The sequence below is a fragment of the Dipodomys merriami genome, unplaced genomic scaffold, assembly GCF_024711535.1.
Source record: "Dipodomys merriami isolate MVZ:Mamm:240054 unplaced genomic scaffold, mDipMer1.0.p SCAF_175, whole genome shotgun sequence".
NCBI lineage: Eukaryota > Metazoa > Chordata > Mammalia > Rodentia > Heteromyidae > Dipodomys > Dipodomys merriami.
In genome coordinates, this window is record NW_027203104.1 from 1,713,651 (window position 1) to 1,732,935 (window position 19,285).

The window sequence follows — 19,285 nt, forward strand, 5'->3', positions numbered from 1 at the left end:
GAAGGAGAGATCCCTTAATTAGTATGTAGCGACTTTCTTTATCTCATGTCACAACTTTTAATTTGAAGTCTATTTTATCTCATATTAGGATTACAACTCCACCTGTTTATGGGGGACATGTGTTTGGTAGATTTTGTTCAAGCCTTTCACATCGAAAATGTGTTTGTTTTAATGGGCAAGATATGACTCCTGAAGGAAGCAGATAGAAGGATCCGACTTTTTAATCCAACTAGACAGTCTATGTCCCTTAATTGGAGAGTTAAGTCCGTTTATGTAGAGAGAGAGGACTGAGAGGTATTTGGGAGTTCCTGCCATTTAATCCACCTTGTTGGAGGCTGCAGCAACTGGATTCTTCCTATGGTTCTTGGATTGTCAGTTTGTATGCGGTTTCGTGGCCTTTATTGTGTTCTTGTTGGTTTTCTATGTGTAGGACATCTTTAAGAATCTTTTGTAGGGCTCATTTGGTGAAGATATATTGTTTCAATTTTTCTTTCGTATGGAAGGTTTTAATTTGACCTTCGGTTATGAGGAGAACTTAGCTGGGTACAGTATTCTTGGCTGATAGTTGTTTGTCTTTAGGGCATGGCATTCATCATTCCAGGCTCTTCTTGCTTAATTGTCTCTGTTGAGAAATCTGAGGTGATTCTAATTTGTTTCCCTTTATAGGTGATTGATCTTTTCTCCTTGATAGCTTTAAGGATCTTTTCCTTGGTCTGAATTGATTCTGTGAGAAATATAAAGTGATGGTGGGATGTTCTATCCTGATCTGGTCTATTTTAACTTGTAAAAGCTTCTTGTATCTGAATAGGCCCATATTTTTGCGTGTTTGAGAAGTCCTCTCCTAGGATCCTGTGAAACAATTTTCCTAGACCATTAACTTCTGTTTCTAGGTGCTCTTCTACACCCATTATCCTCAGATTAGGCCTTCTGATGGTGTCTTCCAAGTGTTGAATAGATCTATCATATTTCTTGGATTTGTCTTGGATGGTTGTATGTTCTTTCTCTATAATATCTAGGCTGTCTTCAATCCCCGAGATTCGAACTTCTGCATGGTGTAACCTACTGTCAAGACTTTCTACTTTGTTTTTTTATTTATTTTCCTTCTAATTGGTCAGCTTTGATGGCTGGCTTCAAATTCTTTGTTGGAGCTTTGTTTTAAATGTTGTATGAACTTCTTTACTTCCTTAATTTGGTGTTCAGTGTTTATTCTCAAATCACTTAGTTGATTGGTTATGGTTTCCTTGGACTCCCATTCCTACTGTTGGGTTACATTCAGCATTCCCTTTGTGGTGTCCCTGACTTCTTTCAGCTCTCTGTTAATGGATTCCATGAATGCCTTTAGTGATCTTTGTGTATTCTCATCCTGCTCTCTCAATTCCTCTATTTCTCTTTGATTAGCTTCCTCATGTTCATGCAATTCCTGTAGCTCTCTTTGAGTGTTCTCAGTCTGCTCATGCCATTACTGACTTTCTCTTTGACTGATCAGCTTTCTCACCGAATTTCTTTCTTTCTCTTTGAGTGCTCTGAAGCTGCTCACGCAAATCCTGTATCAAATTTTTTCCTATATGAAACTTTGGTTTGCCTCCTCTCTCTTCCTATCATGATCATAGAGAGTCCTTTGCAAGTTTTCAATCTTTTTATTTCCATGTTTACCAGCACTGTTTGTAGAGCTATTTGGGAACTCTCCTCTGGATTATTCATTATCTGATCTGTCCCTTGATTATCATGAGTGGGAGTTGAGGTACCTGGACTTGCCATTATTCTTCTTTTTTTCCAGCTTGCTCTGCCCATTAGGGATGAAAGTAACACGTTTTATGCTAGAACACTATCTTAAGGCAATCATCAACCAAAGACTGTAGTTGCACAGTCAATAGTCTGCAGATACAATCTAGTTCATCAGATATATCTATTCAACATTAAACAATTATGTATTAGTGGGCTACAAACCCGAAAAAAGAATTTGGCAAATCAGAAATTATTAGGTTTAAGGAGAGCTGTGGATAAAATAGGAATTGAGGGATGTGGAAAGGCAGAGGGAGAGTTAACTAACTCCTAATCTCAAAGCAGGAAATAGGTTGAATAGAATGAAAGAAGACAGAGAAAAAAAGAAAGGGAAAGAAAAAAAGACAAGAAAAAATAGAAAAGCAAAAATTAGAAATTAAAAATTGCAACACTTAAAAGTTATGCAAATTTGAAAACGAAATATTCAGAGAATAATGTGGATAGAATGAGAGAAGGGGAGGGATATAAAGGAGACGTGAAAAACATAAAAATAAAAATGCTTAAAATGTTATATAGGTATAAAGAGGTAGTACTGCTATTCAGGAATTTAAGTCTTAGAAGTTTTGAATTGAGTAATAAATTTCTGGATTAAGTGTGTACACAATGGGGAATAAGATCTAATAATGGACTCTGGGTGTATGTGAGGACGAGCAGAACAGCAATTAAGTCACGCAAAGAAGAACAAAAGAAAAGAAAAGGTGAAATGAATGAGAAAGACAAAAAAAGATCAAAAGTTCACTAGAGCTAAACAAAAAAACTGAAAAAAACAAAAAAGATAAAAGCTCACACACATGTACCCCTAAAATAAAAATTATAAGGGGAAGAAAAAAAGTTAATAGAAAACAATTTTTCTACAGTTAAAAATGAAAAATTAAAAAATATTTTAGAAAAAAATTTTATTCAAGGTACAAAAAAAGACTTCTTTGATATTTTTAGAGGGGATGGGAACATCCTGTGTCTCCCTTGTGTCTGTAACCAGGCTCTTATTAGAGTCTCTGGCCTGCTCGTGGTGTTTGATTTTGCTGTGGATTCGTTGGTTTCTTAAGTCAGTTTGTCTGAGCAGGCAGAAAAATGCTCTGCTTTACCCAAGAGTTGTGATCCTCCTCCAGGCTATTTCAATGGGAGGGGGATCTGCTTTGAGTATCACAAAAGAAGGAGATGGCTGTTGCCTCTAGTTTGGAGATGCTGTGATGAGGCTAGGTTCTGGGTAGAGTTGAGGCCTTTCAGCAAACAGTAACGTTTCCTTGAGGGGCTAGCTTCTGAGACACTCACAGAGCCCAGCCTAGAGCCATTGTCAGGGTTTATGGTTACTGAATTTCAATTGATTGTCAAGGCTGCTGTAGGGAGGGGCAGCCTCTTTCTCTGTTTACCCAGTGAAGAAAGCCACTCCTGGAGATGGCAGCCAGCCCAGGCTCGGTGACATTTCCTAAAATGGGCTGGCAGGTCATTTTATGCTCCAGTGACCTGCTAAATGACTCTAGTTTTCTTCCAAGGCCTGAGTTGGAGCTAGATGCTCAGCCAGGCCTTTGTCAGTATCAAAGATGGAGATCTTCAGTAGTGGATGGGGAGGGGTGGCCTTCCCTCCTCTGCTCCCTGAAAAGGAGTGAGAATGTCAGGCTTCTACTCACACTGGAGTCTTGGTTCCTGGGTCATCTCTGGTCTGCAAACTGCAGGATGTAGATGTGTGCTCCTTGTCAGTTCTTGCTGGTGTTGAGTAGAATCCGCTCATCTGCCGGGTCTGACACCTTTGTCCCAGACTCTCTATGTTGCAAGTATGGCGGCTACGACCACCACTGCTGCCGCCACCACAGCCACAGCCACGGATGCTTGCCAGTTCTCAGATCTGTCTCCTTGCCTGTATTTTCCTTCTCTGGACTAACTCTCTGTAATGTCATGGCACACTTGGTGTGATTCTCTGACTTAGGACTGTTCGCTGGAACATTGAAACTGCTTTCTATAGGAGAGCTTGATTAGCCTCCAGCTTCTCCACCATCCTTCTGGAACTCTGAAGGAATTTGTCAGGAGAGCACAGGGTTATATTACACCCATCTTAATTGTACCCCTTTACCCAAGAGCCAAACTGGAAGCAGTCTGGAAGAACTACCATTGATGAATAGACAAAGAAAATGTGGCTTATATATACCAAGATCTAGGCAGTTTCTATATGATATCCTTCCCTTCTGCTAACAATGCTATCATGTCAGAACTATCAATCTCCACATTACAGAGGCATGGATTTATTTCTGCCATTGTATAGAAGGGATATGAGAGGTCCAAAGGGTTTTTTAACTATGCCTGAGTCTCAGTGTTAGTGAATTACAAAAACAGTCAACTTGCCTCAGTATACCGTAATCTACACGGTCAGCTAAAGACAGGGTAGTCTGTGAAGATGTTAAAGAATGTGGAAATGATTGAAACTCTGGAATATTTAATGAAATCCCAAGTAAAAGGGGTCTGTTTTTTCCATGATTAAATGAGTGGGTTCTTATTTCTTGAATTCAGGAATATGTGCCTGACCTCTGTACCACAGTTTAAAAAATTACATAATTAAGGATTAAGATATCTCAGCTTAGGGCTGGGAAGGTGGCTCAGTGGTAGAGCGCTTGCCTTGCATGCCTGAGGCCCTGGGTTCGATTCCTCAGCACCACATAAGCAAAAAGAAAAAAGCTGGAAGTGGTGCTGTGGCTCAAGTGGTAGAGCGCTAGCCTTGAGCTGAAGAGCTGAGGGACAGCGCCCAGGCCCAGAGTTCAGGCCCCATGACCAGACCTAAAAAAAAAAAAAAGATATCTCAGCTTGTATCAATCACTATAATGCAAAGAACTACAACTCAACTTCCATCTTTGTATTAGGGTATTATGATACTTCTCCTCTTAGTAGGCAGAAGGACTAACTGACAAAAATTAAGTAGAGTAGGTACAAAAGTTGGTGGGAATCAGATTTGCAAAATTTGTACCAGGAGGTGGGTACTTGAAAAGCATGCAGTTGGGTTAAAGAGAAAGACAAGAAAAGAAGAGGAAAATGCAGTCTGAAATCCAATGTATACCTTACAAAATTAAGAAAAGCCAAAGGATAAGTAGGGGAGGGATGAATGAGTACGTCGACCTGAGTGACATTGATCAAGAGATATTGTATTAACAACTCTTGAAAGCATGAACGTTTGTGACCCCATCTGAGGTCCTGGGTGCCATGAGGATGCAATATGCCCGCATGCATTCCCTTGGGCACAGAAAAGGGGAACGCCCCTTCCAAGTCAGGGCAAAAGTCCCACGCCAAGCATCAAGTCTAAAGTGAAGGTTTTGCCCCGCCTATTCATCCCATAGAACAAGGCCTCTAGACTCCCTTTGTGTGTCTAACGTAGGTCATCTGTGCCTTGCTTACTCTCAGTAATCTTTGATCACTAGAGTTACCTCACCTTTGTTGTCAAGGATTAATTCTTTCTGCTAACTGACTTAAAGTAAATTCTCATCATCTGTATTCTGCTTAAACTGTTTAAGATTGACTTTCTTGCCCTTGTGTGAAGATTTACTTTCTTGCCTGTATACTGTATGCAAGCATGTGCTATTTCAATAAGCTTTGTGTATGCCCACATGGTGTAGCCCTCTTTCTGCCTACCAGATTTGTATTCCTAGTTATCGCTGGATAAACAGCAACATAAACACCTTCAGGATAAATAAAAAGAAAATGTAATATGCATATTCATTGGGCCCTTATTCAGCTACAAACGAGATAATACAGCATTTACTGCTAAAAGAATGTAACTATATAGCGACTTGTTATTCGAAATAAATTAGGTTATTACAGGTAAATATTATGTTTTTTGTCTTCTATAAAGGAATGGAATGGGGTCCTAAGGGATATGCATATGCATATTGTACAATCACATTCTTAAACCAAAATTGTAATATTGAAGTGGACCCTGAGATGAGGCCCCTGCTGGTATGATTCCATTTTGAGCTTTGCCTTTGTTTTAGGGATTTTAGCCTTGATGGACCTAATTCCCAGAATTAAAAAAATGCATCTGGTACCCCTCCCTTTAACAACCTAACCGACCATTGATTGTTGACTTAAAGTCTCACCCTTGAGACAGATACATTGTAATCTGGCTCCAACTACTGACACCAGGTGCTTAAGGTAACCCTGTGTTTTGCACATGCTTATGGTAAACTCCGGCTGTTGGCCACCTGTTTGTGGTCTGGTAGGACTGTACAATCCTTCGTGTGTTACTATCCCATTGGTCACCTGCCAGTGACCAGGTTCGACCTCATGGATTTTGCCTTTAAAAACAAAGAATCTGGCTGCTCCAGGTCCCAGTTTCAGCTCACAAGACTGTGCTACGGCTCTGACTGGTCAGTGTAGGAATATTCTCAATCATGTTGCTTCTTTATTAACAACTTTGTTGGGGTGGGCTCTGTCCCTAGGTGAAACAAATTTGCGCAACTAACAAAAATATAAAAAACAAAAAATAACACAGTTCAAAAAGTAATGTTCTCAATGCATGACTATTGAACTGTGATCTGTTTGTACATCACCATTATAGTAAAAATTAAAAAGAATAAATAAGTAACACTAATAGTTTCTGATGAGGATAGGAGTACCAGTAGGAGCAGGGAAGATAGGATAAAGAGGCCTGAATGATGAAACAAACCTTATATATATTTGTGCAAATGTAACAGTGGAATGTGTTCATATTGTTTTCAGAAAGGGGATGAGGAAGGGAATGTCATGACAATCTATCAAAGCACAGTTAAAGGTGACAAAGGAACGTTATTTACACTACTTACACCAGAAAGAGGGCCTGCGACTACCTTGTGCATGGCTGGGTACCCAGAACCAAGAGCAGCCTCAACCTCCAAGCCTCCAATGGGCAGCTCCTACCTTTACTAGTTGGACTGCAAACCTCCTATTAGTCAGTCTGAAAATCTCCAAAGCTCCAATGCTCCAAAGCTGCCAAGCTCCAAAGGGGAAGGCTTTTCCTTTTGCTTCCTTCTTCCTTCTCTGCAGGCCTCTCCACTCAACTCAGGCCTCTTTGCAGGTCTTATGCCTTGCCACTGGCCTCTCCAGAGGCCTGGAGCCTCAGATCTGCTGCCTGATCAGGCCCTGATCTGCTGCAATAGGCTCCTCTTACTGTCGTTTTCTATGCCATCTCAATCTCCAACCCTCCTCATGGGAATATGCAGGCTATATATAGGCAGTGTCCCCTTCCCGCCTCCAACACTTTCATCTGCCACTCACCCTCCTCCCCCAAACCACCCACTCACAACCATGATGGACACCCTGTGCCCCTTTCAGTGGCCCAGACCCTTGGGCAATGACAGCACCACGGGGTGTGTCCTTCCCACCCCACTGGTTATTAAAGGAATAGAATGAGTGTCCATTCACATACATAATGGAAATACACAATGAACCTCCTTTGTTCAACAAATATACACTAATTAAATGTAAGGGAAAATGTAGTTTCCCTTATCTGCAATAACTAGTCCATGTCTAGGACAAGCAGAAGTGGCCAAAAGCTGTGTACATATGACCATATAAGCTGATGCTAAGCGAAATGAAGCCCAAGAAGGGAAAGAAGAGATTTTATTTTTCTTGCTGTTGTTTTTGATAGGCTTATAATGTATTATATGATATTTTTTGTTTCTTTGTATGTTCTTCTGCCATGGCATAAACCTTGTTGTCACTCTCTTGGATTCCGGTTTCTTGCAACTTGTATATAGCTTTTTCTAATTGAGGAGGGGAAGGGAAGTAACAAAATGCTGAAATAAGGATACAGGATGACACATTGTAACAATCTCATGTACAAGGAACTATGTTGAAAAGGAACTTTACAATTTTGGTGGGCAGGAAGCCTTGGGGAGGTGAGGAGTAAAGGGATGGTAGGGGAAAAACAAATGAGGGGGTAACAAATGCTCATTAAGAAATGGACTCATTACCTTGCTCATGTAACTGCAATCCTTCAGGACACTATCATATGTACCTGTGTCTGTTTGTGTGTGTGTGTGTGTGTGTGTGTGTGTGTGTGTGTGTGTGTGTGTGTGTGTGTGTGTGTGTAAAATAATATATCCAAGATATTTTTTACAAATGTTCAGTCAGCCAGGTGCTGGTGACTCATGCCGGTAATCCTAACTACTCCGGAGGCTGGGATCTGAGGATAATAGTTCCAAATTATCCCTATTAGAAAAGCCTAGAACACTTATATCTCCAGTTGATTATGAAAGGATACAAAACAATCAAAAAAGGTGAATGTTGAGCTATGACTTAACGAGTAGAGCACTAGTCTTGACCAAAAAAAAACCTCAAGGACAGCGTCCAAGCACTGTAAGCCAAGCACACACTAAAATATCATTCCACAAATTTTACAAGGCCTTCAAAGCAGAGCTCACACCAATACTCCTCCAACTCTTCAATGAAATTGAAAGAGAAAGCTCACTACCCAACACATTCTATGAAGCCATCATAACCCTCATCCCAAAACCAGGCAGGGACTCTTCAAAGAAAGAGAACTAGAGACTGATTTCTTTGATGAATATTGTTGCAAAACTTCTCAACAAAATTTTGGCCAATCGACATCAACAAAAAAATCATCCAAAAAAATCACACACCACAATCAAACAGGATTCATTTCAGGGATGCAAAACTGGTTCAATATACGCAAATCAATTAATATTATTCAGTACATCAAAAGGAGCAAGAATAAGAACCACATGGTTATCTCAATAGATGCAGAAAAAGCATTCGACAAGATCCAACACCCCTTTATGATGAAGGTTTTGGAAAAATTAGGAATCCATGGGACATTCCTCAATACAATAAAGGCTGTATATGACAAACCTACAGCCAGCATTATACTCAATGGTGAAAAACTAAAGCCATTTCCTCTTAACTCAGGAACAAGACAAGGATACCCACTCTCTCCACTTCTCTTCAATCTAGTATTAGAATGCCTAGCTACAGCAATAAGACAAGATGCAGACATAAAGGGGATCCAAATAGGGAAAGAAGAAATAAAACTCTCCCTCTTTGCAGATGACATGATCTTGTATTTAAAGAATCCCATAGACTTCACTCCCAAATTACTCAAGCTGATTCAAAACTTTGGCAAAGTAGCAGGTTATAAAATTAACCCCCAAAAATCAATGGCTTTTCTATATGCCAACAATGAGAAAAGTGTGGCTGAAATTAGGAAAGCAACTCCATTTGTAATAGCCCCACAAAAAATAAAATACCTAGGAATTAACTTAACTAAAGAAGTGAAGGACCTCTATGATGAAAACGTTAAAATCTTAAAAAAGGAAGTCAACACAGAACTTAAAAAATGGCAAAAACTCCCATGCTCCTGGATTGGAAAGATTAACATTGTGAAAATGGCAATACTTCCCAAGGCTATCTACAAATTCAATGCAATACCTATCAAAATTCCAACCTCATTCTTCAAGGAAATAGAAGAGGCAATCCAAAAATTCATATGGAACAATAAAAGACCCCAAATAGCAAAAACGCTCCTCAATGGAAAAAACACTGCTGGAGGAATATTAATATCAAATTTCAAACTCTACTATAAAGCCATAGTAATCAAAACAGCTTGGTATTGGCATAAGAACAGACCTCAGGACCAATGGAATAGAATTGAAAACCCAGAAATGAACGTACAGACCTATAGCCATCTAATCTTCGATAAGGGAGCTAAAACAATAGAATGGAAGAAAGACAACCTCTTCAGTAAATGGTGCTGGCAAAATTGGTTAACTACATGTAGAAAACTTAAGCTAGATCCTTATATATCACCCTGCACCAGAATCAACTCCAAATGGATCAAAGACCTTGAACTCAAAGCAGAAACTCTGAAAACATTACAGGATAGAATAGGAGAAACCCTAGGTCTCCTTGGCTCAGGCCGAAATTTTCTGAATAGAGACCCGGAAACACAACAAATCAAAGAAAGGTTGGACAAATTGGATTGCATAAAGTTGCAGAGCTTCTGCAGGGCAAATGACATAGCTAGCAAGATCAATAGAAAGTCCACCGATTGGGAGAATATCTTTACTAGCCATGCAACGGACAAGGGTCTCATATCTAAAATATACTTGGAACTCAAAAAATTAAACCCCGCAACAACAAATCCACAAAGAAACAACTGCCCAATAAATAAGTGGGCAAAAGACTTAAAGAGAAACTTCTCTGAAGAAGAAAGAAGGATGGCCAATAGACACATGAAGAAATGTTCAACATCCCTAGCCATAAAAGAAATGCAAATCAAAACAACATTGAGATATCACCTCACTCCAATTAGAACGGCAAAAATCAAGAACTCTAACAACAACAGATGCTGGAGGGGATGTGGACAGAAAGGAACCTTACTTCATTGTTGGTGGGAATGTAAACTTGTTCAACCACTTTGGAAAGCAGTATGGAGGTTCCTCAAAAGACTTCACATAGAAGGGGTGTTATTATCTTTATGTGCAGGTAACATTAACTTTCTATTTGTGCCATCCTGGGGCTTTAACTCAGGGACTGTGTGCTGTCTCTGTGCCTTTTCACTCAATGCTAGAACTCTACCACTAGAGCTGCAGCTCTACTTCTGGCTTTCTGATGGTTAACTGGCAATAAGGTTCCCATATAATTCCATGCCCAGGCTGGCTTCCAAGACCAAGGCTCTGAAGTCAGACTGCTGAGTAGCTAGGATGACAGGTAGCAGCCACTGACTCCCAAAGCTGACATTATTTTTAATTAGAAAATCACAAGTATACACTGAAAGTTATTAGAGTCACTAGTGGAGTACAATGCACTAACAGGATATAATTTTTGTATAAAAATAATTGGACATGTATGTGAGCAATGAACAATTTTAATTTAATGTAGGAAGTCAAGACTATTTATACTGCTTTAAAGAAATGAAAAATACATATATGGGTTGGGACTGTGGCTAGAGTTAGGGTGCTTGCTTAGCATGCATGAAGCCCTGGGTTCAATTCCTCAGTACCACATCCACAGAAAAAGCAGAAAGCACTGCTATGACTTAAAATAGTAAGGTGCTAGTCTTGAACTAAAGCAGCTCACAGACAGTGCCTAGGCCCTGAGTTGAAGTCCCAGGCATGGTAAAGGAAAATAAAGGAAAAAAGAAAGAGAATAAAAGAGAAATTGATGAGAAATATAATCTTGAACAATGAAAAGTACATGACAAAGCTAGTCTTGGAATCACTCCAGTTTTTACTTGATCCTTATCTCCTTGCCTCTGAACCTATTGACTTTTACAGAATATATTTATTGGGTTTTTCTTTATATTTTTATATGTGCGCTTCGTTGAAGTCTATATACCCATCTATGTTCTATGATCTGTACTTTCATGAGGAATAACTGAGGTCCACTGAAGAGTCCTGGAGAACCCACACACTGGAGGACTGAATAGTAGGCACGAAAGTTTCCCTCCCTAAACCTTGCCGGAACCAATGAACAGGTACAGCAAATATCACAGTAAACCTTTAAGAGACACGAATAGGATCTCAGATATGAGGGAAGGAGACAACAGATGTATTCCACAGTCTAATGGATAAGGTCTGGGAAGACCAGTCTGAGGTTTCCTAGGTATGCAGCCTTGAGGTACCGAGAGGAAGGAACATTTAGGATCACAGAAGAGATAGGAATTCAAAACAAAGATTGAAACACAAAAACAGACTGGATGGGGGAAATGATAAAACTTCACATCAACACAGACCTACCCTAAACTTCACTCCTGTACCCAAACCCACACTCTTCCTGATCCTCCAAACCACCATCTCTTTGAAGAGCACGGGAGGTGATGATCCATGGTCTCAGAAAGCCCTGTGAGGGAACGTGTCACAAATTGGCTGAAGAAATTATTACAGAACTGGCAAATGGAGCACAGAAAAAACTCACAGATGGTGCCCAAGGTCTGAGTTCAAGCCACAGGACCAACAGCAAAAAAAGGAAAAGAAAATAAAAATGTCTAAGGGGAAAGACAAAATTCAGAAACAAACAACCAAAAACTCCTTAAGCTTTCATAAGTGGAATTTGGGAGTTTCAGGGAAATCGATTTTGAGAAATCTAAATGGAGAAAAGGATTATGCTGCCTATCAACCTATTTTATTTCAACATCTACATTACAGCAGTGGAAAATGTTAGGGGCTGCGAATACCGTTTTAAAGTGAGAGGGGAGATATTCAAAAACTGAAGGCAAAACGGAGATGTAACTTAATTCAGGAGAACATAAGAGCTGAACAAAACTGAAAATAACAACCCAGTCTCATCACCTCAATTGCATGATTAGAACTAAGAATTAAAAAGCCAACTTATGCAATGCTCCTAACATTTCCATCTTCGGGTTAGTCGTTGAATATTTCAGGAGCCACACAATAATTTTCAGGAAGAAACTCGCCTTTGCTCCCACTGCCAAGAGAGCAAGATCTGCAGACCTCCATGCAATTCTGGGACCTGAGGTGTGGCACTCGTCAGAATCCCAGGGCCAAGCCCAACCTGGTCCAGGTGGCGCCGTGCGCCGTGCATTGTGGGAATTGTAGTCTTAGTTGAGGCACAGACCTTGGAACCAGATGGTTTGGGGCAGGGGGCGGGAAGTTCTTTCTGCGCATGCGTCTCCCTGCCCACTGTTGATTTTTTTCTTTCCGGTAATTCCGGGTTCTTTCCTTTTCCCCCTCTGCTAGAAGTTCTGGGAAGTTCGGTATTGCTTTCCGAGGTCCAAGCCCCGAGGCAGGCGCCCAGCCGCTCTTCAGGGACCTTGGGAGCTGTAACTTGAAGGAATCTCAGGCTGCGGATCCGATGTCAGGTATGAACGGCAAGCTGGGTGCAGGACCGGAGTCAGCCCCACGTGTGCCTCCTGTCTGGGCTTGGTGATTTGTTTGGGGTTCAAGTGCTTGTGCTGCCATTGGCCCGCGAGCCTCCAGAAGCCGGACACTGGCTCCCGGAACCCGAAGAGCAAGCTGGGCGGCTCTCCAGACTAGGAGAGCCGGGAGCTGTGCGTGTGAACGCCACGACTGAGAGATGCTGCCGGCACCCACGCCACCTGATTCACTTTGCCCAGCTGTAAGCTGAGCACGGAAACGGTTGTCGTGACCTTGTGAAGTGTGTGTGCCAGGGTTGAGTCTCCTTCCATGGCAGTTGCCTTTTGGGCTTCTGTGTTGTTTCTGTTAGAGGTGTCTCTGCTCTGCCCCTGCTTGGCAGCCTTCTTAGCACTCTGGGCTGGAGTTCACACGGGTTTGGATCCAGCTTGTGGAATCTCCTTCCCAGAGCACAAGATTGAGGTGATACTCTTCCCGCCAACTCTTCTCAAATCACTTGGTTCTGTTGGAAGGTTTAGACCCTCTTTCAGGAGGGACGCATCTGGCCTGAGGATTAAGCCGAAGCCTAGTAATCAGAGGGGGCATGAGACTGTGGTTTGGGCTGGAGGGATAAATGTCACATCTGAAAGTGTCTCTCTATGTACTAGATCCCTAAGCCTATTCCCACTGATTGATTCAACCTCTTCCCACTCTCATTTCTAGTATGGGATCCCTCAGACTTAATCCAGATGTCTCATCAGTGGATTTCCTGAAGCTACTTGTAACATGTTAAGTTTTTCCTGGCCGTTCAGGAAGTGTTGATCTAGAAACTTGGACTTCTATGAAAAATATATAGAAAAAAGTTGGAGGTAATGTATATTGCTCAAGGATATATGATGCATAGATATAACCTGTCCTGAAGATTTAGCTTGTGTTATCCGTTGTGTTAAAATCTGCTCAAAGAAGTATTATTTTACATAGAAAATTCTTTTTGGTATTTGAAGTCAGTGAATCATAAACAGTCCTTTAAAATATCGTATAGATACATATTGAACCTATTTTTATCCTCTTCATATCCTATGGCTTCTGCAACTTTAAAATGTTAGGGATATTCTGCACTATATTTGTTTCTGAGAAACAGCAACTTCTCCATATGCTAATGAGGCTATTTTACATTACTTAAAATGAGAGAGATTGCCTAAACATGCATTCCCAAACACTTGATAGATCATTTAATAATATAGAAAATTAAGTTAATATATAATCTAATAATATAATTTAAACGCAATTCTACATAATTGTGCAAAGAAACAAATGATCTGTGGATAACAGCATTTCCTGTGTAAGAAACCAACCACAAGTACCAGCCAAATCAAATAGCTATTTAATTTTTATGGATCTACATTTTGGGGAGCCCTTAACTTGCTATTTTGTGTTAATATTGTTTAAATCTCAGATAAGACTTTAATCTTCTAAATCCTTCCCTGAGGATGGTTGATTGGAATTGTGTCTCTCCTATGACCCAGTATTTTATGTTCATCTTATTAGGCCCTGTACCTTCAGCATTATGGCCAATGTTCTTCATATGACTGTTCAGGAAAGTGAGCATTACTGACATAAGATCTTTAGTGATGTCCATTTGGCCAAAGTAGCTTAAATGGCAAATTGAAAGTCCTTGCATAAGGGTGCTCTGAGTATTTGGATATAAGGAAATGTGCCATTTCCAACATTATAGCACTAGAAACATGCATTGCATATGTCCTTCCTGTATAACCTTTGTGAAAAATGCTGAACTATGCTATACATGATTTCCCTGGTGTGAGAATCTGGAAATGAATGAGGTGGAGTACAAATGCCCAGTGGAGTGCTAGGATCCCTTTGGGTTAAAGGAAAAAATAGTTCTTGCATCCCTAAGTATATTTCAGTAAAAACTAGTTTTAATGAAATGTGGTATGTTTTTATTTTTCAATTATTTTTGTGGGATATTAGTTTTTAGGAATACCGAATATATCTTCACCTAGAAATGAATTGCTTTTATTCTATCTATCTACCAATTAATCGACTATGGCTTCATCTTTACTGGAATGTTTGATTAATGCACTACTTCAGACATAAACCATACTTGTTCTCCCATAAGAAGGCTTTATGCTTTTCCGGCCCATGGGTAATGTTATAAGCAGGAAAACCTGGGGCAAAATCACACAGATTCTTTCCTGACTACCTCATTTGCCTTTTCTCCCAGCCATGCTTCCAGAATCTTCTGTCCATTGTCAACAGCAAGAAAGAATGAAAGGATCTGTGGTAAGTTGCTTTTGATTTCTCTGTTTTACATTCCATTTTTTGAACCTAATAGTGGACAAGATTGAAAAACAGAAAAACAGATTCAACTTGAGGAACATGCTCCTAAATCAGATAAAGATGGCTTGTAGGTTTTGCACATTATTAATCTGACATTCTGGCTAAAATGAGTAGATTACTTCAGTTTGTTTCTAGTTGTTCTGATGTTGGTAGAAGTAGTCAAAATTGTTAAGGGATTCACTGACACCGAGGAGGTGACTGCTCATGGAAGCAACTGGTCAGAGATCACATCCCCATGAATAACATTAAACTGTCCTAATGAAATTTTTACTATACTTTCTGAAAACTGTAGTCACATATACCTTCAACTATTGAAGTGTACTGAGTAACATATGTGTACTTAAATTACTAGTTCTTCGACTGCTTCATAGGCTTTTTCTACTTGAAACTTAGGCTATATTTCATTATATAGTGTATATCCTTTCTAGAAATCCCTCCATGTTTCTCAAAGAACTCCTGACTAGATTTTTGTCTGTATTTTGTCTATTCATTCTCTGTTTCTTGCTCTCTAGCTTTCTTTCTCTCTTCTCTTTGATTTCATCTGTTTTTCTCTCTCTCTTTCTCATTGTTTCTCTCAGACCCTCCTCCCTCCCTCTGTCTCTTGCTTTTTTCTTTGCTTCAAATGCTGTATCTGGGAGCTAGTATTTCTGTTTTCTTTGTTTTTTTGTCCATTGTAGGGCTTGAATTCTTGGACCTGGGTACTGTCTCTCACTTCTTCAGCTCAAGGCGAGTACTCTACCACTTGAGTCACAGTCCCTCGTCCAGTTTTTGGTTGTTTATTAGAGCTATGCGTCTAAGGGACTTCTCTGTCCGAGCCGGCTTTGAAGCGTGATCCTCAGATCTAAGCCTCCTCAGTAGCTAGGATTCCAGGCATGAGTCACCAGTGCCCAACTAGAACTAGTTTTTCTTACTGATCACTTTTCCTTTATTGACATGACTCTTAGAATTAACATGTTTTTACCCATTATGAAGGAAACATGTTGCTAAATGTAAGCCGAGGTACTTCTATGAAGAGTCCAGAGCTAAAGAAAATTAGAAAAACACAAAAGCACAGACAGAGAGATAGGGAGGAAGTAGGGGTCCTAAAGCTCACTGCCAGTTGTGCCCCGAATTCCTTCAACTAAGCATCTTCATTTGGGTTCACACAAGGAATGTTACCATGAGTACATCAAAAAAAAAAAATTAAAAATCTCGATTAATATTACATTTAGAGCCAAACAGAGTTTGTGAGAGACCTTTCCTATGTTATTCTTTTTTGGTGTGTGTGAAAATACTGTACAGAGGGGTTACAATTACATGGGCATTATAATGGGTACATTTCTTATCAAGCATTATAGCCTTCTCCTTTGTTTCTCCTTCTCATCCCTTTCCATCCTCTCCTCACCCATGTTTACCACATTTTCTTGATCCATAATCTACTGAGGGGCATCTGGGTTGGTTCCATATCCTAGCTATGGTAAATAAGGCTGCAAGAAACATAGTCGTGAGGGTAGTTTTAGTGTGGTCTTGTTTGTGAACATTTGGGTAAATGCCCCAAAGTGGGATTGTTGGGTCATAGGGGAGCTCTATGTGGAGTTCTTTCAGGAACCTCCATACTGCTTTCCAAAGTGGTTGAACAACTTTACACTCCCACCACTAATGCAGTAATGTTCCCTTCTGTCCCCATCCCCTCCAGCATATGTTGTTTAATTAGAGTTCTTGATTTTTGCCATTCTAACTGGGGTGAGGTAGTATCTCAATGTTGTTTTCATTTACATTTCTTTTTTTTTTTTTTTCTGCGGTCAGGTTGTGGGGCCTGAACTGTCCCTCAGCTCTTCAGCTTAAGGCTAGCGTTCTACCACTTGGGCCACAGCACCACTTCTGACTTTTTTCTTTTGCTTATGTGGTGCTGAAGAATTGAACCCAGGTCATCAGGCATGCAAGGCAAGCGCTTTACCACTGAGCTATGTTGCCAGCCCCTGATTTGCATTTCTTTTATGTCTAGAGAAGTTGAGCATTTCTTCATGTGTCTATTGGCCATCCTTCTTTCCTCTTCAGAGAAGTTTCTCTTTAAGTTTTAGCCCACTTATTTATTGGGCAGTTGTTTCTATGAAGATTTGTTGTTGGAGGATTTAATTTTTTGAGCGCCAGGTATATTTTAGATATGAGATTCTTATCCATTGTATGGCTAGTGAAGATCTTCTTCCTATCCCTGTGCTTTATATTGATCTTGCTAGCTATGGCCTTTGCCATGCAGAAGTGCTGCAATTTCATGCAATCCCATTTATCCAACCTTTCTATGATTTTTTTGTTTCTGGATTTCTATTTTTAAATTTTGGCCTATGCCATGGAGACTTATGGTTTCTCCTATTCCATCCTGTATGGTTTATAGAGTGTCTGCCTTGACACTGCGGGCTTTGATTCATTTGGAATTGCTTCTGGTGCAGGGTGATATATAAGGATCCAGCTTTAGTTTTCTACAAGTAGTTAACCAATTTTGCCAGCACCATTTACTGAAGAGGCTGTCTTTCTTCCATTCTTTTTTTTTCTTTTTTTGCTCCCTTATCCAAGATTAAATGGCTATAGGTCTGTAGGTTCATTTCTGGATTTTCAATCTATTCCATTGGTCCTGAAGTCTGTTCTTGTGCCAGTAAGAAGATGTTGTGATTACTATAGCATTGTAGAAGAGTTTGAAATTTGGTATTGTTATTCCTCCAGCTGTGTTCTTTCCATTGAGGATCATTTTTGCTATCGGGGTCTTTTATTGTTGCATACGGATTTTTGGATTGCCTCTTCTATTTCCTTGAAGAAGGAAGTTGAAATACTTATTGGTATCGCATTGAATTTGTAGATCGCCTTGGGAAGTATTGCCATTTTCACCATGTTGATCTTTCCAATCCAGGAGCATGGGAGTTTTCGCCACTTTCTAAGTTCTGTTTTGATTTCCTTTTTCAAGTTTTTCAGTTTTCATCATAGAGGCCCTTCACTTCTTTGGTTAAGTTAATTCCTAGGTATTTTATTTTTGGGGGGCTATTACGAATAGAGTTGCTTTCCTAAATTCAGCCACACTTTTCTCATTGTTGGCATACAAAAAAGCCATTGGTTTTTGAGGGTTAATTTTATACCCTGATACTTCACCTAACTTTTGAATCAACTTGAGTAATTTGGCAGTGCAGTTTGTGGGATTCTTTAAATATAAGATCATGTCATCTGCAAAGAGGGAGAGTTTTAATTCTTCTTTCCCTATTTGAATCACCTTTATGTTTGCATCTTGTCTTATTGCAGTAGCTAGGCATTCTAATACTAGATTGAAGATAAGTGCAAATAGTGGACATCCTTGTCTCGTTCCTGAGTTGAGGAAATGGCTTTCGTTTTTCACCATTGAGTATAATGCTGGCTGTAGGTTTGTCATATACAGCCTTATTGTATTGAGGAATGTTCCATGCATTCCTAATTTTTACACAACCTTCATCATAAAGGGGTGTTTGATCTTGTCCAATGCTTTTTCTGCATCTATTTAGATAACCATGTGGTTCTTATTCTTGCTCCTGTTGATGTGATGAATTATATTAGTTGATTTGCATATATTGAACCAGCTTTGCAACCCTGAAAGGAATCCTATTTCATTGTGTTGTATGATTTTTTGGATGAATTGTTGAAGTGGATTGGCCAAAATTTTGTTCAGAAGTTTTGAATCAATGTTCATCAAAGAAATGGGTCTATAAGTTCTCTTTCTTTGATGAGTCCCTGCCTCGTTTTGAGATGAGGGTTATGAGGGCTTCATTGGATGAGTTCGGTAGTGAACTTTCTCTTTGAATTTCATTGAAGAGTTGGAGGAGTATTGGTGTGAGCTCTGCTTAGAAGGCCTTGTAGAATTCCGCTGTAAAACCATCTGGTCCTGGACTTTTCTTAGATGTTTCTATTTTAATGCTTGTTATGGGCCTGTTTAGATGGTTTAACTCATCTTGGTTTAGTTTCGACAAGTCAATATTTGCTAGGAAAAGGTCCATTTCTGCCAAGTTCTCAAACTTATCATAAATGTTTAAGAAGTATTCCTTTGTAATGTTCTGAATCTTGGTTGTTTCTGTGGTGATGTTTCCATTCTCATCTCTGAGTTTATTTATTTGGGTGTGTTCTCTTCTTTTTCTAAGAAGATTTGCTAAGGGTCTGTTAATATTGTTAATTTTTTCGAAGAACCAACTCTTTGTTTTGTTGATTCTTTCTATACTTTATTTGGATTGTAATTCATGTAATTCTGATTTAATTTTAATTATTTCTTTCTGTCTACTGGATTGGGGTTTATCTTGCTGCTCTTTTACAAGGAGACTCAGATGTCTCATTAAATTGTTGATTTCAGATCTCTGCAATTTGTTGATGTA